Here is a 27,491-nt window from a genome sequence, read left to right as displayed (position 1 = left end):
TGAGAGAAAAACACTTGTTGACGGTATTTTATGTGTTTTGCAGTTGATAGTGCTGGAGTTCATTTCTACATTTATTCTACTTGTTTTTCATTGTGTTTGAAATGTTAGAGACAGGAACAAAAATGCAGTGAGACGGATAAAGATTGGTCTTCACCCACTTATTCACTCATTCCCCAAATGATTTCAAAAGCTGTGGCTGGGCCTTGCCAAAGTCAGGAGCCTGCAACATAACCCGTGTGTTCCACCCAGGTGGCAGGGACCCATGAACTTCAAGTATGATCTGCTTCCTAGGTTGTGTATTACCCAGAACTGAAGTCAGTAGTCAAGTCAGGACTGGAACGACACTCTGATATTGGATGTGGGGTTCCTAGATGATAACTTAGCTGTTATGGCAGACATTTACTCCCAAAGATTTTATAAAAATCATGTATTCATGACATTAAGTCCTACAGTTTTCTCCATTAAAACATTTTTTAATGAAAATAGATGGAAAGAGTAATAAAAAGTGTGGGGTGTCATGGAGTACCTACTGACATTATTGAAAAAAGTTTTATAAAATCTTTGGCTTTCTTATTTGATGTACTATTTCATTGCACCTTTTACTATTTATTTTTTGAAATATAATGCAATTCTTGATGGAAGATGATGAAATGGGGAAAGCTAATAGGAAACAACTACACCAGTTTTGATGCTGAAAATACACCAGTTTCATCTCTAAATTGACTAGAGAAAATCAATGTCCATGTTGCATTCTTAGCATCAATACACATACACTTCTCTAAACTAGCGAAATGAAAGAATTCCAAGAGGTAGGACATTCAAGAAGTTGAAAAGTGTTCTTGTTTACCATAGTTGTGTGTACATTCTAAACTAAACATTTAGGACATTCACAAGGAACCTGACTATACAGCTTCTTCATTTGATCTTAGCTAAAAGCTGAAGGAATCTTACCAATAAAGTTTCTTAAGATGATGGTGACACCTGCCTAGTCAATGATATATATTTCTTTTCCTTTCATTGATTTTTCTATTTTGATTCTTGAACTTACCAAAACAGTCAGAAACTTACCTAAAGGTTTTTCACTGTCTTCATTGTCAGATTATTAAAGACAGAAATCTTGAAAGTCAGAAATTCATTTCATTCGTACTGATTTTTTACATGACTTGCACCTTAATCATCAGTTATGAAATTAAATTGCAGTGTTCAGCTCTGATTATTTGAATAGGAAATCAGAGTTACAGGGAATATATATATTCTTATAATTAGATTTTAATGTTTCTAACAGTGAAGTGTATTGGGCCAATAAGTGCAGATGAATCTCATTTGTCTAAAGTTTTCCAGGGATGAGTATTTGTTTTATTGGTTAAGGTGCCATTTGTGACACCTACATTCTGTGTTGGAGTGCATGGATCCTTTATCAAGTCCAGCCTTCTGTTAAGGTGCACCCTGGAAGTCTGTAGTGATGGCTCAGGTAGTTCATTCCCTGCTATGCACCTAGGAAAGCTGGATTAAGATCCCAGCCGCAGGCTCAGTCCCACTTAAGCGCTGTCACAGGCATTTGGTGAGTGAATGGGAAGGTGAGAGATTTGTCTCTTCCTCTCTTCTTTTACTTCATAACTCTGTCTTAAATTAACATAACTAATCAATTAAAATGTTATTTTTTACCAGAAGGTGGCCTGTATTTCCAAAGCCTTTGCTTATTATTTATTATTATTTTTTTTAAGACGGAAAGATCTGATCTTCTGTCTTCTGGTTCCCTCCTCAAATGGCCACAACGGCAAGAGCTGAGCCAATCCAAAGCCAGGAGCCAGGAACTTCCTTCAGATCTCCCATGTGGGTGCTGGTTCCCAAGGTTTTGTGTTATCCTCTATGTAATTCCCAGTATGTAAGCATGGAGCTACATGGGAATGGGATGTAGAATAGCCTGGACATGAACCAGTGCCCATATGGCATCCCAGTGTCTTACAAGGCAAGGATTTAGCCATTAAACCGTCTGACTGGGCCCCATTTATATATTAATTCTGATTTTTATAAAATCACTTTATATTTCAGACTTCTTTTACTTATGAATTGTTTTTACAGAGATGATTTTTATGTATGCCATGAACTATAAATCAAATTCCTCAAAATGAGGAAAAGTTTTGAGTGACTGTTTGAAAAATAACTTCTAAAAACATAATAGTAAAAAATTTCGGTGAATTTAAGAGTGAAGAGCTTGACGAGAGGTTTGTACAGACAATTGATATAAGCTTAAAGATTATAAATCATGATAAAAATGTGATTGTTAATGAACTAAATGTTTAAGATCTAGTAAGAGAAGCATGGAGGTGGACTTTTGGCCCATCAGGTACAATTGTATATGAGCTGTTTACAGACTTTATCAGGGTGCCTGGATTGAAGTCCTGGCTCAGCTCCTCTATGTAGGTCCCTGCTTTTTATACACACTCAGAGGCAGAAGAAAATGCCTCAGTCAGTTGATTAAGTGCCACCCGCTTAGCCAACCTAGCTTGATTCCCCAGCTCCCACAATTTCAGTATGGCCAGACACTGAGGGCTGCAGACAGTCAACAGTGATGGGAAGCTTTCACTCCTTCTATCTCTATCACTTCTCTCTTTCAATCTCTCTATTTCTAAGATCAATACAAAGATGAAAATTAAAGTAATAGATGAATTCCCCCATCCCAGTTGGATAAATCAAAGGTGATAAAAGTACCTCTAACAGATTGTGTATTCTTTTGTTGAATGGAATGTTCTAGAAATTTGGATTACATGCAGTTTATACTACTGTGAAATTCTCCCTTCTGATTTTCCTACTATTTCAATTCTCTACTGAAGAGTATTAAAATATTCACTTAAAGCTATGCCTTTGCTTCTCTCCTCTTATATCTGTATGCTTTTGCTGTATGCATCTTAGAGCTCCGTCGTAGTTACAACTGTTATATTCTCTTGGTATGCTGACCATTCTATTATTATTTAAAACTTCTCTGTGTTTCTGTTAGTAGAATTTGATTTGTTCTAGTTCTATTTTTTAAATTGTTAATTTCTTACCTAAATTCCTTTGATTTATATCTACACATTAAATCTTCATCTTTTCTTTTCAGCCAACATTTGTCATGATATAGAAGTGCTTCAGAGAGTTTATGGAAAAAGCAATTAAAATGTATTTAGTGTAAAAAATTGAACAATATACACACAATATATGCTTCCTGTAACTTTTTAAAAATGCCTTTATTTGATGTGATGTTTCTACACCACATATTCATATGAATGGGCCATTTTTGTGTATTCTGACAATCTGTCCTTTAATTGGTGTATTTACGTCATTTAGATATATTGTAGTTACTGGCATGGCTGTTTTAGTTGCATTGTTTATTTTTTGTTTTAGTCCTCCGTTATTCTTTTGTTTTCTTTTAATCTCTCCAGTTTACTCTAACACTGCCTCCTTCTCCCTCCTTCTCTCTTTTTAGATTATTTTGCCTGGATTATTTAGTGTTCAGTTTTAGTGTATCTGTTGAGTTTTGGCTTTTTCTGTTTTCACAGTCTTTTTTTATGATTACTCAAAGGTGTTCAGTATTCATTACTTCTTGTTGTTTGCTGAGAATCAACATATGAACAATCCAATGGAATGTAAAATCTTTAGTATAGTATTGATGTCAAAAGCCACTCCTCTCTCTGTCCTTTTGTTTTATGTTCCTATTAAAATCTCCACCATTAAGGTTTTCTGTCTTTAACTGCCAAAGTAATAATCTCAAGGGAAGAATGATGGTTATTTTGTTGAGTAAGATATTTACCTCGTTGCTTCTTTGTGTCAAAGTTATAGTTCTTATTGAACATTAGTAAAGGATATGAAACTTGCAGCTTTGGCATGTAAAATTTTTTTTTAAAAAATCTGTATTTTTGGGAGCTGGAGCTTAACCTGAGTCAACACTCTTATTTGCTGAATTTTTCAGTGATCAACATTTTATAAATGTTGCCTCTCGAAGCAGACATTCACAAACGCACACACACACAACCACATTCACTATCAATCACATGTGACGTATTTTGAACTACACTTATTGATATTATCTTATAATACAGAATTATCCATGATGGTTTGATAAGAAAATTACTTTCAATCTTCATTTAATAAATTTGTTTTTACTTCTATCAAGCAATATCCATATGATTTCTGTGGCCCAGTAGTATTTCTCTTCAGTGTTTGTTAGTAATTAAAAATTTCATTCCAGTAGAGCTGCAACCTAGCTTTAGAAAACAGAAAAAAACTCAATTCCTGATATCATGCTAACAACTATTATTTTCTACGTGTGTTTTCCTTCAAGGCTTCTGGATGCACGGAGTCATTCAAATGTGAGTCCAACACCAGTGTTCAGAGCTCGATATATACAAGGGCATTTGTCATTCTTGTCTTTGCCTACACTGATTTCTACAGCCACACTCTCTCCAGCACTACTGCTGTCCTTTTGTTTTCTCATACATTTCCAAGTGGATTTCAAAGCTCCATACATCTTCATAACCCCTTTCCTGTTCATCCAGAAAAGCGCTCAAATTCAGTATAGGCAACATTGATGAATGTTTTTGTTTTAGATTTAGGACCAAATGATACTTAATATGAGTTCAATTATTTTCTGTGAATTATTTTAAAATTATGACATGGGGTTTATAGTCAAGCACTTTAGAGTTCTATGAACCTCTTTCCTTATATGCCTAGTTGGACATCATATCTATCACTATTGAGCCTTGCAGATTTATCTACTTTAATTGGAAAAGCAGATTTACAGAGAGAGGGAGAGATAGAAAGATCTTCCATCCACTAGTTCAATCCCCAGGTGGCCACAATGGCAGGAGCAGAGCTGATCCAAAGCCAGGACCCTCTTCCAGCTTTCCCAAAGGGTGCTTTCCCAGGCCACAACAGGGAACTGGTGGGAAGTAAAGTAGCTGGGACAAAAACCAGCACCTATATGGGATCTTGGCACCTGAAGGGAGAGGATTAGCCAATTGAGCTATTGAATCATCACATTGAACTGTTGTTTACTTCATTTACTTACCTCATTCAAAGTTCCTGGCATATAAATATATACTGCATTGAAAATGTGCCACACTTGTTACAAGTTATCTGTTAGTTTTCATACAAATATTTCAAAGTAAAGATATATTATTTTTCATAAGAAGAATTGAATAAATAAATTTCTGATCACAGAAGGAATAAGCAAATGTTATTAGAATTTTATATGTAGATGTTTATATTTATATATAGATAAGTTTTTGTTTCCCTAAAGTATCATGTTGATTCTCATAATTTATGATTTTTGTTATTTTTTCAAGAAGAAATTTGTATAAAGCATGTTTGGGATAATATATTTAAACATAGTTTGTATTCTGGGTTTCTTTTTATATTATACTGAAACTTTTTTGTTATTTAATAATATTTCAAACAACCTAATTGCTATATTACATATCATTTTGTACATTCATTCATAGATATGCTATAGTTTACTTAATTATGGTCCTCCAAGATTTTTAGTGAAAAATTTAACTGGATAGTATTTTCTGAATGCCAGATATTTAGAAGTACAATTATTGGGTGAAACTGAAAGAACACTAATCTTTCAAATTTATTTTTGGAGTTTTATTGTTGTAAATATATACTCACACAATGTACAAACATATACACAAACAAGAAATCAATTTGGTTATATAGTTTTCTTAAAAATGCAAAAGATTGAGTCACTGAAGATATTCAGCACATCAGGATAAAATAATCCATCTAGATGCACCTGTCTTTGCTGTTTTTGAAAGGGACATTAGCTTTGGCAAGAGATGAGTATGATATCTTGGAGAATACAGCATATATCTCTAGCTATGGGATGAAAAGACCTACAGGAAATGGGAGATTATGAGGAAAGAGGTGAAACCTGAATTGATACTGCATATTGGCAACCTTTCTGATTGGGGTTGGCCTTGAACATGGGAACAGGCATAACAGGAAAACCTCTAACCTTTTTAGTGCTTCTTTTTTTAAAGGATTTATTTGTTTACTTACTTGAAAGAGTTATAGAGATAGGATAGAACAAGAGTGCATATGTATGTGTGTGTGTGCGAGAGTGAAAGCACGCTTCTATCCACTGATTCGTTTCCCAAATGTTAAATGGCTGGAGCTAGGCTGGTTTGAAATCAGAATTAAGTAACGTCCTTGGGTTTTTTTAATATGGGAGCAAAGGACCAAGGATGTTGGGCATCCTCGGATGCTTTCCTAAGCATATTAGCAGGGAGCTAGATTGGAAGTGGAACAGCCAAGACTCCAACCAGTGCCCGTGTGGAAGGTTGGTACTGCAAGTGGTGGTGCCTTTACTTGCTATGCCACAGCACAGGTTGTCTAGTTCTACTTAAGGCTCATTTTCTTCTATTCCTAGTAATCTTACCCCTTGATTAGGACCAGTAAGACATCATGCAAACAAAATGTGAATCAATTTTGGAGCCTTCGTGTATTTATTTTCTGAATATAAATGAAGCAAACAAATAATAAAATGCATTCCCTGTAGCAACAACTGTCTAATTCTTGGAAATGGGTATACAGCTTCTGTGCTGCTTATGGAGTGAGTCCCTGTTCTCTGAGTCGAGCCAGACTTCAGGTGTGCCCATACGAGAAGACTGTTTTTCTCTTCTTTGTATGACTTAGCGAGTAGTTAGGCGTCACTTTGTTTAAGAGTGCCAAGGCTGGGACTTGACGTTAAATACGAGCATGCTTTCAAACCTTGAACAAACAGGCTGCTTAATAAAATAAGGCAAAGATTTTTCTCTTTTTCTTTTCTCTAGAAATTCACAAATATCACCTGACAGGTGACAGCTCTTCCCTTACAAAAGGGGCTGTTTGCTTTTTACTTTGGTGTTTGGGTAAACTGCAGCAGAACCAGTAGAGAATTCATTGCCTAGGGGAAGGTGTTTGCAGTTGCAGTGTTTAATCTGAAAAGAAACCCTTTCCTTCTTTCCCCTCCCTCTTCTTTTGAGGAGAGAGTTGGAAATGATAGCCTCAGGGGAATAGCTCCCCTCACACCTGTCTCTGGTGCAACCCCAGCAATGTTACTTACGACACTGTGCTGTGTGTATGCACTCAGAATGACAGAGTTGAAGAGGGCAGATAAATACAAAGGGATTTCAGTAGAAACCCAGGAGCTGATTCTGCCCTTGCATACTGATCAGGTTGAAATCCTAACATGCTGACTTAGGAAGAATATGATTTGTTTGAAGTCATGCACTATTAGTCATCTGTCCTATCCTGGGCATGAAAACACTGTCATACTCTACAAAAGTTCGAAAATTCTAAAATACTGTATTTAAGCATGTTAGACATGCTCTAGTTCTAGGGCAGTTTTATTTAGTATACAGGAAAACCAAGATCTCAAAAATTACTGGTGGCCTCTCTGCAATTGCTAACAGTTTGCAATAAAGTCTAAGCTAAATTCAGCTCGCTAACTTTCTAGACCTGCTCTTCGTCCATTAAAATAGTTCAAGTTCTGGAGTTGGATGAGTGCCTGTGTTTCAGTCTAGTTCTGTCACTCACTACTTGAGTGACCTTAAGTAAATTTAGAATGTTTCTAAGCTTCAGTACCCCATATGTAAAGTGAGATGATAATAGGGACACCTGGAGGAAGAACTATTTTTTTTAAAATTTAGACAAAGCTTGTAAGAGACTTTGCACAACACATTGCACGTGGCCAGTCCTCAGTGGTAATGGCTGCTCTGGAATGTGATCCCTGGGCCCAGTTCAATACCCTAGTGGTTCAAGTCCTCATCTTGTATGCTCGGGATCACATATGGGCACCAGTTTGTATCTTGGCTGTTCCACGTTCCTTCCAGCTCCTCACTTACAGCCTGAGAGAGCAGAGGAGGACAGCCCAAAGCTTTGGCCTGAACTATATGGGAGACCCAGAAGAAGCTCTTGACTATTGGGAGTCATTCAGTAATCTTTTGTTTTTAAAATATTTGCTATTTGAAAAAGAGGAAGGAAGGGAGAGAGAAGAGTAGAGGAACAAAAAGGGAGAGAGGAAGAAACTAAGCAAGGGGAGGTAAGGAGAGAAAGAAGAGGGAGAAATAGGAAGGGAGAGTGGGAAAGAGAGAAAGAGGATTTCCTTTCTTTTCTTCTTTTTTTCCTGCCCTCTGGGTTCGCTCCCCAGTGGGCTGCAAAGCCTGGGATTGAGCCAGGCCTAAGCAAGGAGCCTCAGAGTCTGCCACATTAGTGTCAGGGGTCCAAGCACTTGATCCATCCTCTGCTCTCTTCTGAAGAATGTTAACAGAAGGCTAGATCAGAAATGGAACAACTGATAATCAAACCAGCACTCCTGCAATGCTGGCATCTTAGGTGGTCACTTAACCAATTACACCACAAGGTTGACTCCTATCCAGTCATCTGGATAGAAATATGGAAATATTCCATTTTCCAATATAATATTTAAAAGGATGAGCTTTATACTCCAATATACCAGAGCTGGCGTGATAGCTCAACTGGCTACCCCTCTGCCTTGCAGCACCAGCATCCTATATGGGCGTCAGTTCTGTCCCAACTGCTCCACTTGCTTATGGCCTGGGAAGGTAGTAGAGGATGGTCCACAGCATTGGGACCCTGTGCCTGCATGGAAGATCCAGAGTTGCTTCCTGCCTCCTGGCTTTGGATTCACTCAATTTCAGCTGTTGCAGCCAAATAGGGAGTGAGCCAGTAGATGGAACATCTTTCTCTCTGTCTCTCCTTCTCTTTGTAAATCTCTCTTTCCAAGGAAATAAGTAAGTCTTAAAAAAAAGAGAAAAAATCAATATACCAATATGCCTGAATTTGAATCTTAGCATGCTAATAAGCTCAGAGCTGCATGGCTCTCTATATAATTTAATCCAGTGGTTCTTAGAGTGTGAATTTGGGGACAGCAGCATCAAAATTAGTTCATTTTTCCAGGAAATGAAAATTCTTGGGTGTTGATGGAAAGGAAGCAAGCAGCCGTTCCACAGCCCTCCAGTTGATTCAGATGTTTGAGTGTGATGCACTGGTTACATATGGTTTTGTAGAAGGAGAAACCTGGGCTTTGACATGTGATTAACCCAATGGTACACAGTTATAGTAACAGAGAAAAAGCTCTTAGTCCAGACTCTCAAATATATACCTTTGATTGTGACTCAACTTAAAAAATGGGAGCAGATTTATGCTTGATTATGCCACTAGAAACATAAAAGTTGAATGTGATGCAATAGGAAAAATAAGCTTAATAGGTGACTATTATGTCTTTATCAGTAAAATATTAAGGGAATTCTCATACCTGGGTTCTTTAATTGCAAAAAATATTTCATTTAAAATTAATCATCATATGGGCCGGGCACGGTGGCTTCGCGGCTAGAGTCCTTGCCTTGAATGCACTGGGATCCATATGGGTGCAGGTTCTGATCCTAGTGGCTCCAATTCCCAGCTAGTTCCCTGCTTGTGGCCTGGGAAATCAGTAGGGGATGGCCAAGGGCCTTGGGACCCTGAACCAACATGGCAGACCTGGAGAAAGTTCCTGGCTCCTGGTTTTGGATGGGCTCAGCTCCGGCCATTGCACTCACTTGGGGGAGTAAATCATCGGACAGAATATATTCCTCTCTCTCTCTCCTCCTCTCTGTATATCTGACTTTGCAATAAAAATAAATCTTTAAAAAACTTCTCATAATTTTAAACTTTTGATCTTACCCATCAAATACACATTTTCTGATTACCTACAAAGTTCAAGACCTCTTCCTGAGGTTTAAGGTTTAAATCAATGAGCTAAGTCTATCACTGCTTCTAACTCACAGTTAATAGAGATGGGTGGTTGTATGTGTTCTAAATGATTGTAACAAGCAAAGTGTTTGCTTCTCAAGTATTGATGGATGAGGAAAAAAGACAACAAACTGGCACCCAACAGTGAACAACTGAACAATTATTGACGATGAGTGCTATGTTGCACAACTTTACTACGCTGTTTCTATCATGACCTCACTTGAATGAATGTCCTTTATGTTAAGGAGTTCAGTGGCCTTAAAGCCAACTAAGATTAAATGCTTCTGATTTGAACTAATCTGGAAAATGAATGAATACATAAAGTATAAATCTTGATATGAATTCCCAATCTTTCTTGTTTATTGTGGGAAATTAAAAGGATATAAAAAACTATTTTCAAAATGCCTAATGCTAAGCTCATGAGAAAGGTACAGATGTCAGGTTTGTAGGTCTTCTAATGATCACTTCCATTTGATAACTCAAGACATAATTTGGTAATTTGAAAGAGAAAGGAGAGAGGGGGAGGAATCACTGAAGTAATCTAATTCGTGAGTCAGCAGCCAGCTCACGTGTGTGATCTAAGTTAACAGTCTTAAGATAACAAGGAATGATGATGCTGTGTTAAAGCAAACTGGGACATTTTTAACTCACCTAAAATATTTTGATCTACTTTATAAAAAATTTCCTGGACATATAGAACATATATGTAGCCTATCAATCTAAGGCATCTGACTTAAGTATAATATGAATTTGACAAACGCTGTGATGTTAAGGGTCAGCTTGATTTGGCTTTCTAGACCTCTAAGGCAATTGTGAAGCTGATTTTCATGGAGTTTGAGTCAGTGGAGATGTGGAGATACCTGTCCACATCCTGGATTGTAGCCTGTGTGCTCTTGTGTGTTTATTGTGCAAAGAAGTGGGTGTCTTGAGGTTATGATTAAGAACCTCTGGCAAGGATTCTTTTCATCTAAGGCTCTATTCATTGTCTACTTTTGTTTTCCCAATATTTGATAATACACTAAGGTCCTTGCTATAGAAACAGATGTGAAGACTGCGTCCCTTAGGTTTACAATCTAGTGGGGGAATACACATCCTGCTTTTAAGAAATGGAAAGTCATATTTGTAATTTGCTCAATTACAGCTATTAAACAAGGCAAATGACACCAATAGCTTGGTGGATTATTTCATATTGGAAGGATTAATTAAGTCTTTTTCAGGTTAAGCTTTAAAGATTAACAAATAAAATACACACCAAACACTCTCCTGCTCCCACAACACACTGTATTGTGTTCATTTAGTTTGTAGACACAGATTGGCCTAGTCAGATGCTCATTTGCAGTAATGGGAGCTTAATTCTTGTCTCTTTTGTTTATTAAAGATAGTCTTTGCGCTTCAGAAGCACAAACAATTCACTTGTATTTTTTTTTTTTTAAGAAAGCAATTCTAACTTCATTTTGTTTACCTATCCTCCTGCCAAAAAGCTGAGAGCTTTTATTGGGTATTATTCAATTCATTCCTCACCACACCCTCTTAAAAAGGCAGAAGGAGAGCAAGCATTTTTTTTTTAATTTTTTTCAAAGATGTATTTTATTTTTAATGGAAAGGCAGATTTACACGGAGAAGGAGAGACAAAGATTTTACATTTGCTGGTTCACTCCCCAAATGGCCACAATGCCCGGAGCTGAGCCGACCCACAGCCAGGAGCCAGGAGCCAGGAGCCAGGAGCCAGGAGCCAGGAGCCTCTTCCAGGACTCCCACTCAGGAGTCAGCTCTTAAGGCCTTGGGCCAGCCTCTGTTGCTTTTCCAGGTCACAAGCAGGGAGCTAGATGAGAAGTGGAGCAGTTGGGATAGGAACTGGTGCCCATACGGGATGCTACTACTCGTGAATAGAGGCTTAGCCAAATGACCCCTTGCACTGACCCCAAGAGCAAGTATTTAACATCTTCAAGTTCCTGGGCTCAAGTCCCTCTTGCACTCCTAATTCCAGCTCCCTGTGGGTGTGCACCCTGGAAGTAGTAAGTGATCCCTTAGGTGTTTGGGTCTCTGTCACCTATGGGGTACCCAGAAACTGAATTCCTGTAACATCGCCTGTAGTGGGCATTTGAGGAGTAAATCCCCCCACTATCTGGATCTCTCTCTCTCTCTCTGTGTCTTCCCAACCTTATTCTCTGTCATTTCTTTAACATCCAATCACCACTCTTCCCTCTCTCCATCCTACCCTCCCTTCTCCTCTGACAACCTTGCAGACAAACTAAATATCACGGGCCTTTATAATTGCATCATTTTTTATAATTTAAAATTCAGCAGTAGTGAAATTTCGTTAATATTGACCTAGTTGCCATGAGTTTTCTCTTCTGGCCTTCATCTTGCTGTCAGTACTTAATTTCCTTTTGGTAGACACATAGCTCCATGTCTTGTTTTCCTTATGGATAAAAGCATGAAGCTGGGCCAGGTGAAAACTTAATTCTTTCATATTCTGTAAAGCAATCCCTTAGGTCTTTATTGTGCCTTATTAGGACTGTTCTTGTGTTTCAGTATGGCAGATTGGCTACTAGCAGCTGAGAGCACATTTTCAAGAACCATTAGTGAAAGAAGAAATAAACCAATGTAACTTATAGGAAGCACTCTAAGATAAATTCACTTCTCAGGTCTGTGGCATAGGATCTAAAGAGCTTGTGATTCTGGCTCGCTTTTCTGTTCTTCAGGGTGGGGAGAGATGCAGACTAAGAGCACAAACACAAAAGCAACATTTTTATATCTGAGAAAATGAATGCTTCCTACCAGAGCCTTTTGTGGAGGTGGGGTGGGCGGTAAGGGATTACCCTAATAAAGATTAGTCATAAATATGAATACTGTCTGGAGCTGGTGAAAGGAGCAGTAACCCGCTCCTTCTGCTACTCCTGCGCTCCTCCCCTAACCTGCCACCTCTGTCTTCCTCTCCAACCCCGCAGGCAGTGTTCCTTCCAAACAACTACTCGTCTAACCAGTTCTTTGGAATGTCTTTCCACAGACTGTCTCCTCATTCAGATTTCTTCTGAATTTGATTCTTTTCAAAAGTGGAAGTCATATATATATATATATATATATATATATATATATATATATATATATATATATATTGAAACAGTGGTAAATATTGGGCACAGGATCTCTTGTTCAGTTTAAAATGAAAAGTCCTGACCTACATACTACTTTTAACTAAGAATAAAACCAAATGCGGTAATGAGAGGAGTTACCTGTCTCAAGTGCAAAGCATGTTTTTCCTTCATTCTGTTCTTTGGGGGTAACAGATATTAAATGCTCTTGATATCATCTTTCTTCCTCATCACTCACCTCGTGTTTCTTCTCTGCCTTGAGCCTGGAGCTGATTTTATGAAGATATTCACTAGAGATCGTCTTGGCTGACATTTTCACTAGCAAACTAAAATGGGAAGCAAAAGGTACAAATTGAATATTGACGTGAATCTCTCCACATAGCAAATTCAGTCTTTATGCAAGCATGTGAAAATTCTTAACCTATTCTGAGAATTCTGATGGCTAGGAAGTATAGATTTCAGAACTTGTCAGCAGGGTACAACAGCATCGTAGGGAATAACTGAACTGACAGTGAATTTTTTTCTTTTTCGCCATCAGTTCATCCAATGCTACCAAAAAATTGATTAGTTAAGACATACATAGCATTTTCTTACTTTTATCCTATGGAGTTTATCACTGAATACAAATAGTTTTTTTGATTTGAGTCCAGCATAAGAGATAAAGAATAAAATTATTCTCTCAGTAGTGCAGGAGAAAAGGAATGCCATTCACGGTGTTGTTCAAGTTGAACTTCTCGATTCCCCTCTTTAAAATATGAGTAGCAAAGGATTCATAGACACTTCTTTGCTGCTTTTGTTTTTGAAGGAATTCCCAGAATCATGCGAGTCACTTTGAACTTTTTTTTTTAATTTTTAACTTTCTTTGGCAATAGCATCATAAAGCTGACCAGATTTATCAATCAAGAAATCCAGCTTAAGAAAAAAGAGCTAAACAGAAAATCATGAGGCTCAAGATTTGCTATGTGGAATCCAGGGTGCTAAATTGCCTGATAGACAAGAGAAATAAGCCTTCATTTTAGGGTGGAAGAAAAAGTTGGAATGCAAACACTCTCACAAGCAGTAGTTGTAGTTGTCTAGAGAAAGCAAGCTCCCTTGGAAGTTTGGATGCAGGGCATGAATTCTGCACCATTTAGATGTGGGAGCTGACACATGTCACTATCTGTCTCTAGTTTCAGTTTTATCACTTGCAAAATAATCTAGATAACTGATAGTCAAATCTAAATACCTTTATGTCTAGATACAAACACCCAGCTTTTTTTTAAAGAATAATTCACAAACTTGGAATTTCATATTGTGTGCTGGCATATAAACCATTTTTAAAAAAGATTTTATTTTTATTGGAAAGTCATATGTACAGACAGGAAGAGAGACCTTCCCTCCGATGATTCACTCCCCAAGTGACTGCAATGGCTAGAGCTTGAGTCAATACAAAGCCAGGAGCCAGGAGCCAGGAGCCTCTTCCTGGTCCCCCATGCAGGTACAGGGTCTCAAGGCTTTGGGCTGTCCTCAACTGCTTTCCCAGGCCACAAGCAGGGAGCTGAATGGGAAGCAGGGCTGCCAGGATTAGAACGGGTGACCATATGGAATCTTGGCGCGTTCAAGGTGAGGACTTTAGCTGCTAGAATATCCCAACAAGCCCTAAAACAATTTTTATTAGAGATTTATTTAAATGCCAAATAGTTTGGGTTCTGTATTCAAGAAAAAAAAACTGAATACAGATATCTAAATCCTTTTGAAGATTTAGATGTTTTTTCTTGTAAAGTTCTATTGATATGTTTATTGTGAAAATTAAATGGTATTGTGATACAAAGTATTGATCATAATAGCATTGCTCAATAAATGTTGGATTTTCTTAAGTATTTATTATTTTCTCTTTAAGCACTGAATAATGTAGCCTGTTTTAAATAAATGCAGTTTATGGCATTGTTTCACATAGATGTTACAAAATTTCATAAATAACAAGATCTAATTCTTCTCTTAATTTTGATAGCAATGTTATTTCTACTACTGTGTAATTTACTTAAAATACTTTAGATTGTACTTTCTTAAAGCTTTCCTTTTGAACTCTTCATTCTGATTTGTCAAATTATTTCACAATCCTGGATGAAATTACAACATACTATTTTTTATTTATTTTTGAAATTATTTTATTTTGATGATCTTTACATAGTTGATTAGGGCTCAAAGGGTCAAGGGCTACAGGAAAGTGGGTAAGACCATTGTTTCCACATTCTCTATCTCTTTTTTTTCCCCCTGTATCTGAAGGAAGGAAGGGAGATAAAGGGTTTTATACAGTTTAATGGATGTTTCAAAAGAGGAATGAATCATGTTATGTTACTATGTCCATTTACATATCCAAGCACATTTCCAACTGACCATCTTAGGCAATTATGACTCTGGGTGGGATTTCTTGTCACTGACCTTCAATGAAGATTTGTTAGAATATAATAAAAATACATCCTTGTTAGCATGATAATTGTCTCTAAATTAAGATATTCTGTCCAACTTGATCATTCACTTTCCACATGAAATTTTATTGAGTGTATTTTTTTAAAAACGCTTGAAAATTTGTCATCCTTGGTAGTATTCCAATAATGAGTCACAAAGCGATTCATAAATTGCAACAGCTTGTTCACCAGGTACACGTCTCTGAGAGCTGAAATTGTGTCTGTCTTCTCTTAAGCATGTTAAAAACTGTATACTTTTGGAGCTCAGCAAATGTTTGTTGAAGGGATTGTGGAGACCATCCGGTCATCTCTGCAACTTAAATGTTAGTTCCTTCAGGAAGGCAGTACAATCAAAGTCGTGAATACTCCCTTGCCATTTTGCTGTAAGAGTTGGAAACTGAACACAAGTCCTTCAATACTGCCTTTCCCTTCTTGGTTGAATTATTTTTCCATTCCCATATGTTGTCTGTTACTTTTCTTCCGGAATGTGTAAAAATCAGTTAAAAATGCTTCTTTGACATCTATTAAGCAATTTGCAAAATAATTAAGCAACAGAAGTTTAGACATTTGGTGAATTATTGAAAAGTATTGTGTGTTGAAGGCTGTTCTTTTTTCCTTTTGAAGAACATTTTTTTTTTTGAGACTATGCAAATTTGAAGTGACTAATCCAAGTCATTGCTACAGATTGCTAGGCAGGACAAAATGTTTAATGCTGCAAGTTTTCTCTTGAAATTCACTAGTCATTTCCAGTGTATAAATCATGTAATATGTCAGAGGTTTTGTTTGAATAATCCAAAGCCAATTACAGAAAGAATTTAGAAAATGATACCTATTCATCAAAAGCAAACAGATAAATAAAATATATTGTTTGAGTAACCTCTGCAGTTTAAAAAATTATTCCACATCCATTATCACTCTTGATCTTCATAACATGCTATGTCTGTCTGAGGCTATTTTAAGTTCATTATCTCTTTGAATTTGGGGTTTAATTAAATGTTCTTAAAAGCCACTTAACTTCATTAGTGTACAGGTTAGTATGTGTGATCTAAAGTACTCATAATATTTTTATATTACTGTTGAGCATGAAAAAATATGGATTTTGTTCTATGGTCCGTTTCCTTTAGCGTGGTTTCCTGTTATGCTTCCTGAAGATAACACTTAGAGTAAAGCTTAGAGAACAAAAATTTGAGGGTTCAAGGCCTCTTCAGTGCTCATCATCACTGAAGACTCCTTCACTTTCATTGGCCTTTTGTGATTACCTTTCTTTTCATAACATTCATGAACTGTTCTAAAACTGCTGAGTAGAATAAGTCCTACTCATGATTTAGTCCTACTCAATTTGGTCCTAGTCACTGATTGAGTACAGATTTGTTTCGTTGATTGCTTGTTTATGTGAGAGTGATATCTTGGTTGTCATTGGGCTAACACAGGAAATACGTGAGCACTGTCTTTTAATGTTGTTCAACAGGTCAGTTCATATAAACATTCAAAAACTTATCATTTCGTTCATTTCTCCTTCAATTGTGCTTCTAACTTCCTGTTTAGAAATTTGTATAGTATTTATTTTACCAGCTAATGGGTTTTGAAATGATATCATCCCAGGTAAGATGTGCTAGCATATCAGAAACTGTATTCGTTGAGCAAAGTGATAAATTATGCTTTTGTTTACATGGCTAATTGTAAGGATTTGGAAACACTTCTTTGATGTAGTAATAGCAGCTAATGAAGACAGTTAAATAAACAAATCATTATAATGACTCTAGGAGTTTGTATAGACTTTCTGCTAATTTCTTCCTGTCCCTGGCCCAAAGCTTTGTGCACATTTCCCCAGAGGAACAGCTATTTGATGGAGAGATTTTTTTTAATAACCTAGTGCTTTGTTCAATTACAATGCTCCAATAGTTGGTGCTTTTTACCAACATGGGGAGTGGAGCGCAGAGAATTAAAGTAACAAACCCTAAATTCCATTGCCAGCTAGTGAAACAACTGCTTTAGAATCCAGGCTTCCTGAACGTAGTATTCCTCCTTTAAAAACTGATGCTCCTGTGTAGTGTTACTTGAAACCAACTGGAACTTTCATCAGTCAACACATCATTCTAACTTGAGAAGGCCGAAGTTTTCAGTATTACACTATTGCCCTCAGAGTGGCGTTTTACACAACTGTAGCACATGCAGACATGGAGAAACTATCAAGACTTCCTCTGATTGTTTGATGCTTAGTTTTGTAGCTAGATTGCATCCTAGCTGATAGAAAAATCACTTCAATTTATTCTTCAAATTTAAGAATTGTACTGTGAGAATAAGTCATCCCTAGCCTTCAGACGGTCTTGTCCTATAGTCTTGATGGTACAATAAATTAGTTTTGAATGATTCTGCTGCTTCTAGAAGGCTAAATGGGGGATCAAATCCTCCCTTTGTAGTAAGACAAGGTGCCAGGGAAGTGGTTGATATTGTAGACAGAAATAGGACTTAAAGGAAGAAATAAGCAGTTAAGTGGGGTAATAAGTACATAACACTACTACTTTGCACTTAGTGTCTTTTATCTGAGCATCTGAAGGCAGCTGTATCCTCAAACTTCAAGGTCCTTCAGTGGGTGGAGAGAATGGAGTCGGTCCTTTAACACCATGGTCTTCCTCCATGATTAGTACCTCAGTGAGGTTTTCCAGTGGTACCCTTTTTTTCCTTTCTCTGGGAAATTAAGCCTGTATGATGTGAAACAATCACTGTTATAGTCATCTTAATCTTAATGCAATGCTTTCTATGTAGTTTTTAATATATTTTTCTACCAAGTAAGGCATTTACTATGTTTTTAAATCTGTTTTTATTGTGTCAGACTTATTCCCTCTGAGTAACTCGCTTTCTTGCATTTATTTTTTGTCCTCAAAAATGTCCCTTGTAAATCTTATTTTAGGTCAGAGTCCTTAGACAGTAAATCTTTCAGTAAGCTTCAGGCCATTATAACTCCAGGCAACCACTGCAAAGTGAAGCTATGTTTAATAAGCTTGATGGACCCTGTTACAGATCTTTGAGGATACTTTCATTAATTTTCTACACAGCCTGTTAATTCAGACAAGAGGGTAAGTTGCCAAACCAAAATTGTTTCCTTTTAGCCCTATGACTCAAATTCAGAAGTTGATGCCCATGAGAAATAGAAAACAATATTAGTTGCCACATGTAGCTTTGTTTCTTATTTAACATACTCTAAAAAGCTATTGTATACATCAACGCTTTGGCCATCTTTATATACTATTGATAATTTTAATCTGTTTCATTTTCTCTTTTACTTTAAAATTTAAAAATATGCTAGACATCATTTGACACCCCTCACTGTGGGTTTCATTTTTCAAAGGTTTTTTTTAAATTTTATTTGAAAAATAGGGTTACATGGAGAGAGAGAGAGAGAGAGAGAGAGAGAGAGAGAGAGAGAGAGAGAAGGAGCGAGAGTGCGAGAGCGCTGTCTCCAGTCATGGGTTGCTCTCCAAATTGCTTCAGTAGCTAGAACTGGGCCAGTCCAAGCCAGGAGCCAGGAGCTAGAAACCTATTCCAGGTCTCCTGTGTGGGTACATCGCCCCAAGCACTTGGGCCATCTTCCACTGCTTTTTCTTCTTCTTTTTTTTTCCAATCTCCATTTGGTTTATGAGTGAAATTACACAGGTAGCTGTTTTCTGTTTCAATAAATGGGTAGTTTCAAGTTTTCCTAAGGGCCATGGAATTTACACATTTAAGAACCTGTACATTAAGCTAGGACTTTTAACTGCAAGGCTTTATTCTTCAAAGCATATAAAGGGATTTGAAAATATAACATCAGACAGAACAAGTGAATTTTTTTATTATAAAGTATGAATGGGATACCAGCAAGTACTGTTACCAAATATATTCTCAAAACCAAGGTCCTCATTTGTTCATTGTAGATATATATTTTCCTAACACAATGAAAATCAACTTATAGAACTACAATTGAACAAGCTGTTTTCCATACTGAGTCCAGTTATTTATTGTTTGAGGGTGTTTATTTGCTGTTATTTAATTAGTAAAGAGACAAAGACAGAAACAGAGAAAGTTCTGGAATCCATTAGTTTATTTTCCATGTGCCCACAATAGCCAGGGTGCATTACGTCAGAGCCAGGAAGCCAGAATTCAGTGTGTGTCTCCGGACTGAGTGGCAGTGACCCGAATACTTGAGTGTTCAATCACTTTCTTCCAGGATACCCAGTAGCAGGAAGTCTGATGACAAGTAAAGTAGCGTGGACTTAATCCAAGCACCCTGATATGGGACTGAGGTATTGCAATTGGTGACTTATCTCCTGGGCTAAGCTCCTGCTCTAAGACAACTGGCAATGAAATTTTTTTTAATATTTATTTTTATTGGAAACTCAGATTTACAGAGAGGAGGATAGACAGATCTGTCCACTAATTCACTCCCCAAGTGGCCACAATGCCCGGAGCTAAGCTGATCTGAAGCCAGGATCTTGGAGCTTCCTCCAGGTCTCTTACACAGCTGCAGGGCCCTAAAGGTTTGGGCCATCTTTGATGCTTTTCCAGGCCACAAACAAGGAGTGGGATGGGAAGTAGTATTGCTGGGACATGAACCAGTGCAAATATGGCATCCCAATGAGTGCAAGGTGAGGACTTTAGCCACTAGGCTACTGCACCTGGCCCTACAATAAAGTCTTTATGATTCCAAAATCAGTCTTCTCCAAATTAGTCTTATTTTCCTATCTTTGGCCCAAACCCAGGAGACAACTGCTGTTCTTGCTAGATTCTAGGTTCAACCCTTCAAGTGTAAGGTGAAAACTATTCCTAGACAACTACCTAGGTCCTAATGTGCTGTGTTTTCCACTTCTGTGTTCATTTAGTTTTTTATTTACTTGGGGAAGATCTTTGGTTCCAATTTTTTGGGGTTTTGTTGTAGTTGTTTTTATTTACTTATATTTTTGTCTCATGAATTCTAATGCATGTGGATGTGTGCTATACTTCTCTGAATGTTTGAGGCATCCTGTTACTGGTTTTTATTGACTCTTAATTTCCATCTCTTATTTAATTCATGCATTTGCTGTATTTGTTTAAGATTAAACATGTAACTGGAAATATTTTCCCCCAAAAAAATCCAGAGATTACCTTTGCCAAATACTGTAGTGCTGTTGTAAAGAAAGCCTTTACTAGTCACCAGACTGAAAGATTTTATTCAAGGCAGAACTAGAGGCAACCACATCAGGTGTATAAGATGCGTTTATGGTGCTTTTGGTATGGAGGCTGTAGGCCAAATATAGAAATAAATGAATGTTTTCATAGTTAAATGCAATTAATAATGTATTCTTAACATGAGCCCCAGTACAAAGCAAATAAGAAGATAAGGAGACTCTGATAATTGCAAAAGTTAAAACACTCATTTTCCATCTTTGGACTTTATGTAGCTTATTTCAAAGACAAGGTTTGGTTTCATGATTCTGAAAGCCTCTTAATGATATAATTATCTTTGGGTTAGTTTCTCTTCCAGAGCTTAGAATTGTTGCTCGAACATCATCACTATAATGTCAGATACTCTCTCTCATCCTTTATCTTGTCATTTTCCTTTAGAAACAATATCACAGCCCTTTTTGCCTACATTGTTGTTTGTGCTGGGACATAAGAAGACAGTGGCATTCTCATGATGGGTGTGTCAATTATAATCCTGAAAAATAACAGAAAAAGGATTTATGAGTGAACGCTTAATTGACCACTAACTGCTCAAGATTCATGGTCCTACAGAAGAGAAATGGATTCTTGTGTTTGGATTTCTGAATTTATCTTAGCATCATGGGCCAGCCCTTGCTTTTCCAAGTTCTCTAAGGCTGGGAATCAGTATGAAGAAGACTTGTTAGGTTCTGTAGGTATGAGTGGAAGTTTTAATTCCAGTCTGCAGAAGGTTTAACTCTGATTAGCCCTGCAAGTCAGTCTTTCAAAAAAAAAAAAAAAAAAGAAAGAAGGATACAGCATGCAGTATCTGGTGGAACTCTTGGTGGGTATATGGTGACAATTGGATGGACCTGGCACATTTCTGTGTTGGGTGGGTGAGAGGACGAAGTTGATGTTGATATTTGATGATGGTGGTAGTAGCAGAAAGTTATTGTCAAAACTTCAGTTTTTTTTGACAATTCTTTCTGTTCACATGAAAAAAATCAATTTTAATCCAAAAATCAAATAAAATAATGCCATATGAAATAAAAGGTATTCTACTATGTACCTTTATTTACAGGGCAGGAAGTCTTGCAATTTAAATTATGTTTAAATGTGAGGAAATTGTAGAGTTCAAATGCACCATGCTTTTCTTCCAGCGTGCCATTCTGACTCCAATGTCCCTTTGTCTGTCCTTCCAGGCTTACTCATTTCTCCAGGTCCCTGTTTTGTTTGTTGCTGTTGTAGTTGTTGTTTTTTGTTATTATTTTATTTTAGAAGTGCTTTTTTTATTCACTTGTTTTCTTCTATACTTTGTTTTCATTTTTATGTGTTTGCTTTTTAAGAATTTATTATTTTTTGATAGAGTTCCACAGGCTCTGGGATTTCCCTTCCCCCATGCTCAAGTCACCTGCATTCTCCCCTAACTGATTTCCCTATATTATTACAACAGTACATTCCTTCATATACAATCATAAACCTATCATTCTGCTTTTTAAGTATATCCGGACATTGCAGGTATGGACAATGGTAGAAAGTCCAGCATCCTATTGCTAAGATGTATTTAACAGTTTGAAACGGGAGTCCATTGGAGGAATGCTTTCTTCCCTCTTCCCCTTTCCTCTTTCTTACAAATCCTTGACTTTACAAGACTAATCTGTGTGCCTGCTAATTGGGAGTGAGTCCTTCTTGTCTCTCTGTTCTACAAGAAAGATTATAGTTGATAGGTAAAAGGAAATGTGAGTGTGCAGAAGTGTAAGTGTGGGAAAAAAAATGGCTACCAACCAAAGATCTCTAATAACCCTTCTTTAACATGCCCAGAATAGATATGACTTAACATTAGAATCACAAAAATAAAACAAAATAATTTTTTTATGCTTAAAATTTATTTTTTAAAGATTTATTTATTTTTATTACAAAGTCAGATATACAGAGAGGAGAGAGAGAGAGGAATATCTTCCGTCCAATGATTCACTCACTCCCCAAGTGACCACAACGGCCAAAGCTGCACCGATCCGATGCCGGGAACCTGGAACCTCTTCCGGGTCTCCCACGCGGGTGCAGGGTCCCAAAGCTTTGGGCCATCCTCGACTGCTTTCCCAGGCCACAAGCAGGGAGCTGGATGGGAAGTGGAGCTGCTGGGATTAGAACCGGTGTCCATATGGGATCCCCGGCGCGTTCAAGTTGAGGACTTTAGCCGCTAGGCCATGCCGCCGGGCCCATAAATTTATTTTCACTGCTTTTTTTATTTGAAAAGTAGAAACAGAGAGAGATCTTCCTTCCAATTCTTTTCTCTCCAAGGCTGAAATTGAGAGCCAAGAACTCATTTTGTTCGTCCAAGGTGGAAAAATCCTAGATACTGGAATCATCACCAGCTACCTCCCATGGTACATTTAAGTAGAAAATTGGTGTTATAAGTTGAGCTGAGATTCACACTGAGGCACTATGATGTAGGACACAAGTGTTTTTACAACATCTTAAGTACTGTGTCAAAATCCCATCCCCAAATCAACTTAAATCAACTTCTATTTATTATTTTAACAAGCTTCTATTTACTTTAGCTTCAAATTTCCTTTTTTTCTGTCTAGATTCCCTATTATGGAGAGAAAGAAGGTAAAAATCATATTTGATAATATTCCAAAATAAGGGAATTGATAAACATTTTTAACTGAGAGTAAAGTTGAAGATCAAAAGTGGCATTGGCATTTGAACATTGTGCATGGGTTTTAGCTGTCTTTTAGTTATTGAATATAATTAAGAATTTGCTATCACGTCGACAAAAAATTAACAATGAGTACTTTTTATGAAAGTGTTAGAAGAAACTAAGTTCACTGAAAAAGCGCTTATATTTAATTCTAAGCCCATGAACTTTGTGAATCTCTCCTCCCCCTCTCTTGTATGTCTCAAAGGGCTGCTCCAACACCTCAGTGCCTTAGTCTGGTCATTGTCTATTCAGACCTTATGACTGACATTGTTGTCATCACCTGAGCCTTCTGACATTGTTAGCTTAAGGCCTTTACCCACAGAAGATGTCAAGAATCAGTGGGTAGAAAGGCATGTAAAAAGAGAATACAAGAAATTCATGAAGATGAGAGTAGTGTTTCCATTTCAGTCACACAACTCAGTTGCATTTTCTTGTTTTTTGTTTGTGTGAGCTAGCTGCCCTATAGTTTGTACATCTCCTTGTGTCTCGTCTCTCTCTTGCTGAACGTGTGAGTTCAGATTATGTATAATAAAGCCAAATTTTGGCATAGGTTTCTTTTGTCATTTTGAAACACCCATACTGGATTCTTTTTCGGGGAGAAATGATTTCATCATTGCTGACAAGAGGCCATGATCCTGAACTTTTGTTTACTTCTGATCAGTACTTGTGATTGCTGGAAATTAATTGTATTTTTCAGATGTGTTACTCAGCATGAGTTTTAAAAATCTGCTTCTGACAGCTGTGCAGTTAATGATTGAAGCAAAAAAGAAAAATGTTTTCTTACAAAATCAAAGCAACAGGATCCATGGGCCAGAAGAGCTGGCTTAACCACCCGGGTCAGAAAGGCACACCTTCTTGGTTGTTCTCTGTTCTAATCAAGCTGTGAATCTGGCTTGGGGAGTTGGAGTCAAGTCAGTTTACAGTATTTGTAACAGTAGAAAGCACAGATGATCAGTGTGTAGGGGGAAAACTGCTGAAGGAAAAAGAAACTATGGGAGTGAGTCTCATTCTCCTTTAGGGTGCAAGTAAATACTAAAGGTGATCTGGTGTGCGACTAAATTCTTCTTCTGTTGGGAAATACCTATGCGAAATGATCCCTGTCAGAGCTGCTTGTGCAGCCAAAAGAACCTGCAGTTTACTGTCAAGTCCTGAGTTCCAAGCTCCAATCTCATGCATAATTTATGTGAGAATTTGAATTTCAGTATCATTTAACTCCTATGTAACCTTATTTGCTTTTCTGAAAATTGTGGGGAAAAAGATCATGCCTAAATTCACATGCTGATTATATGAATCAAGCATCTCTTAAAGTGCTTCAAATGATTTGTGGAAATTGCAAATAAGTTTACTGTTGCTGAAAGTTGTGTTTGAAAAAATCAGCACAATTCTTCCCACGACATTATTTTCCATGGGCTTTTGAAGATCTTTTGCAGCAAAAAGAAAATGAATGCATCCTTGGCCCACTATCCAGGCTGGAGAAATTGAGAACTAAACTAGGTGCAACCCTTGCCATTGAGTTCCTTTTTTTTTTTTTTTTTTTTTTTTTTTTTTTTTTTTTTTGTGCAATGCACAAAAATTGAGTACAAGTAGAGAAAAAAATTCTGTAATTATGTATTCAAGAAAATAGGTGAACACCTATGGATTAAAAGCATTCTACCTGACATTTAGGGTAACATTTAGGGTGATTTCTAGAGATAGGTATCTGTCTATCTTCCCATGAACTATTGTCACAGAAAGAGGACACCAGTCTGGCGACATTTGTACCTTGTAAAGAAACCCATGTCTCCCACTTTTATAAAAGAACATCATGGTTGCCATACCTAAGTCACCTCAATCCATCTGCTGGAAGTAGTAGGGATGCCACTCATCCTGGGTAATGCTATGGATTCTGTCTTTCTCTTTTCTGATCATTTTGGTACTTTTTTGAAGTAATTTTTCATGTTTTGTGTGTTGTTTGGATGTTTTCAACAAAAAAAAAATAAATAAATAAAAACAGTTACAAAGCAAGGTAGCAGTGTCTGTCATAAGTGTCTGAAAAGTTTGAGAATCAGGCCCAGAAAGAAACTTAGAAAGGCTACAAGACTACTCCTATCCTTTGAATTACTTTGTATTTAGGGGCTCAGAAATAGGCTGGAGCTCAAACAAGGTCACTTGGTAAGTCGCAGAGTCAGCAACATGATGCTTAAAAAGATACAAGCCACAATTACATAATGTTTTAAGCATTAGAATGTAAGGTGGTGCAATCCTTAACAGTGTGGCAGAGATGATACGTGAAGTAGGTAACTTGGAGTTGTTTCACTAGACTTCTGTGGTCCGTGATGAACAGTAGAATGCTCTGTACAGGCAGCTCGGGAATTGTCCACACTTTCTGAAGTCAGAAGACTGACTTTTCCTATAGCTGACCTGTGGCTGTGAGAGTGCACTCATACCCTACAACGAAAGGGGAGACCAGCAACAGTTGAAATCAGAGAAGAGTACTGGAATTCTGTAAGAGAAAAATGTAATTTTCCAACCTGGATTTCATCCAGAATTCCAGAATAAATATATCTCCTTTGTACTTTTGCCTAGGGATTTTTTCCCCCCCTGGAATGGGTGGAGACAGTTTACGTAAGAAAGAAAAATGAGATGCTTCAAAATACAGCCTCCAGGAAGAATGAGACATCTTCTACCCCGCCTCTTTCTCTTGCTGAGGAGAAAACAAATAAAAGAACTAAAGTGAGACCCAAATAATCTATACCATAAACTTGGTCAAAACCAAGAGGTGTATGAATTTAACTGCTTCATGATGTGTTAAGAAGGAAAATTCCACAAGGAACAGATACTTGATATATACCTGGAAGGGGAATTATCTTTCCTTATCAACAGTGAAAGTAAGATCATGGTTAAATAGGTAAATGTGAACTCTAAAAAGGCAAGGACCAGTCATTGAGGAGGCCAAGTATGTAAGAATATGAAGTCAGATTATCAGCTGGAAGAACTGAGGGGAGGCAGCAAAAATCTTTTGTTTCAGGTAACAGTTTACTGAAGGAGTCATTGCTGTGCCCAAATCCTTGACAACTGAGGACAGTGCACTTTAATGCATGATCTTTACAGGCAAGGTGTTTCTTTTTTTAAATATTTAATTTTACGCAAAAGACAGTTACAGTGTTAGGAGAGACAAACACAGAGAGAAATATCTTACATCTGCTGGTTCACTTCCCAAATGGCCACAATGGCTGGACCTGAACTGATCCAAAACCAGAAGCTAGGATCTTCCCTGTGTCTCTGATATGGGTGTAAGGTCTCAAGGCTTCGGCCCATCCTCTGCTGCTTTCTCAGGCCACAAGCAGAGAGCTGCGTGGGAACTGGAGCAACTTGGAATGAACCAGCACCCATATGGAATCCTGGCTCTTGGAGGTGGAATATTAGTCAATTGATCTATTGTGCTAGGACCAAAATGTTTGCCTTTTCTGGGGCTCTAGGTAGCATGAATTATTAATACCTGGAATTAGATTGGAATATACCTCAGTGTTATGCAAATAGCTTGACTGAGTGTTTTTACATGAACCTATCATCAAAATAGAATAGCTGAATGTGAAATAGGTGAGACTCAGACCTCTGGTTTCTGTTGCTGATTCCAGAATTCTTTCCATTCATTCCTGGCAACTGACTGTGATTTCTATGACCTTGCATAAGTAGGAAGGAGTAGAACAGAAATATAGTATTAGTCGTACTATTGACAGTAGACAATCTTGAATTTAAAAGACAATCTTGGGTTTAAAATATGATTTTGCAATATGTTAAGATGCCATGCTCAGAACGACAAAAGTAAATAAATAAAAAGATTAAAACTGTACTGAAATTTATTCAGAAACTGTTATAATATGATTGCTGCTAAAATGTTGGGTGGCGGTTTAAATGTTACAATCTTGGCTGATATTTTCTTTGGAGGCTAAAGGTTCAAAAAACAAATGAAACCACAAAAAAGTTCAGACACAAGTACAAGTTGGTGTGAGGTAAAGCATTCATCTTTCCAAATATAGCAGTCAATGGGACTGGGAATGAGGGTATACATTTTTGTGAATAATTTATTATAGTAACAGGAGGAAGTAGTTTTGTTCACAGTGTTTTCCTCTAAAATTCTAACAAATATTTTAGATATTAGCTGCCAGTGCTTTTATAGTGTGGCAAATTCTGTTGTACATTAATGTACTTCATTTTAAAATGGTTTAATATCTGGACATCAATGTGGTGATATCTGGCAGCCCTTAAACTAGTTTTGCTTTTTAAATGCATAATTTGGCTTCTGTTAACACTTAGTTTTATCCTACTTACTAG

The 27,491-nt window shown here is 37.2% G+C and overlaps 1 protein-coding gene across 5 annotated transcripts in view; it reads left to right on the top strand.

Annotated features, from left to right (window-relative positions):
• The window catches only part of TP63 (tumor protein p63), a 217,633-nt gene that overhangs the window by 86,062 nt on the left and 104,080 nt on the right, over positions 1 to 27,491 (top strand). The window lies entirely within an intron of this gene.

This window comes from Ochotona princeps, chromosome 3 (genome assembly GCF_030435755.1).
Source record: "Ochotona princeps isolate mOchPri1 chromosome 3, mOchPri1.hap1, whole genome shotgun sequence".
NCBI lineage: Eukaryota > Metazoa > Chordata > Mammalia > Lagomorpha > Ochotonidae > Ochotona > Ochotona princeps.
This window is presented reverse-complemented; position numbering and strand designations above follow the sequence as displayed.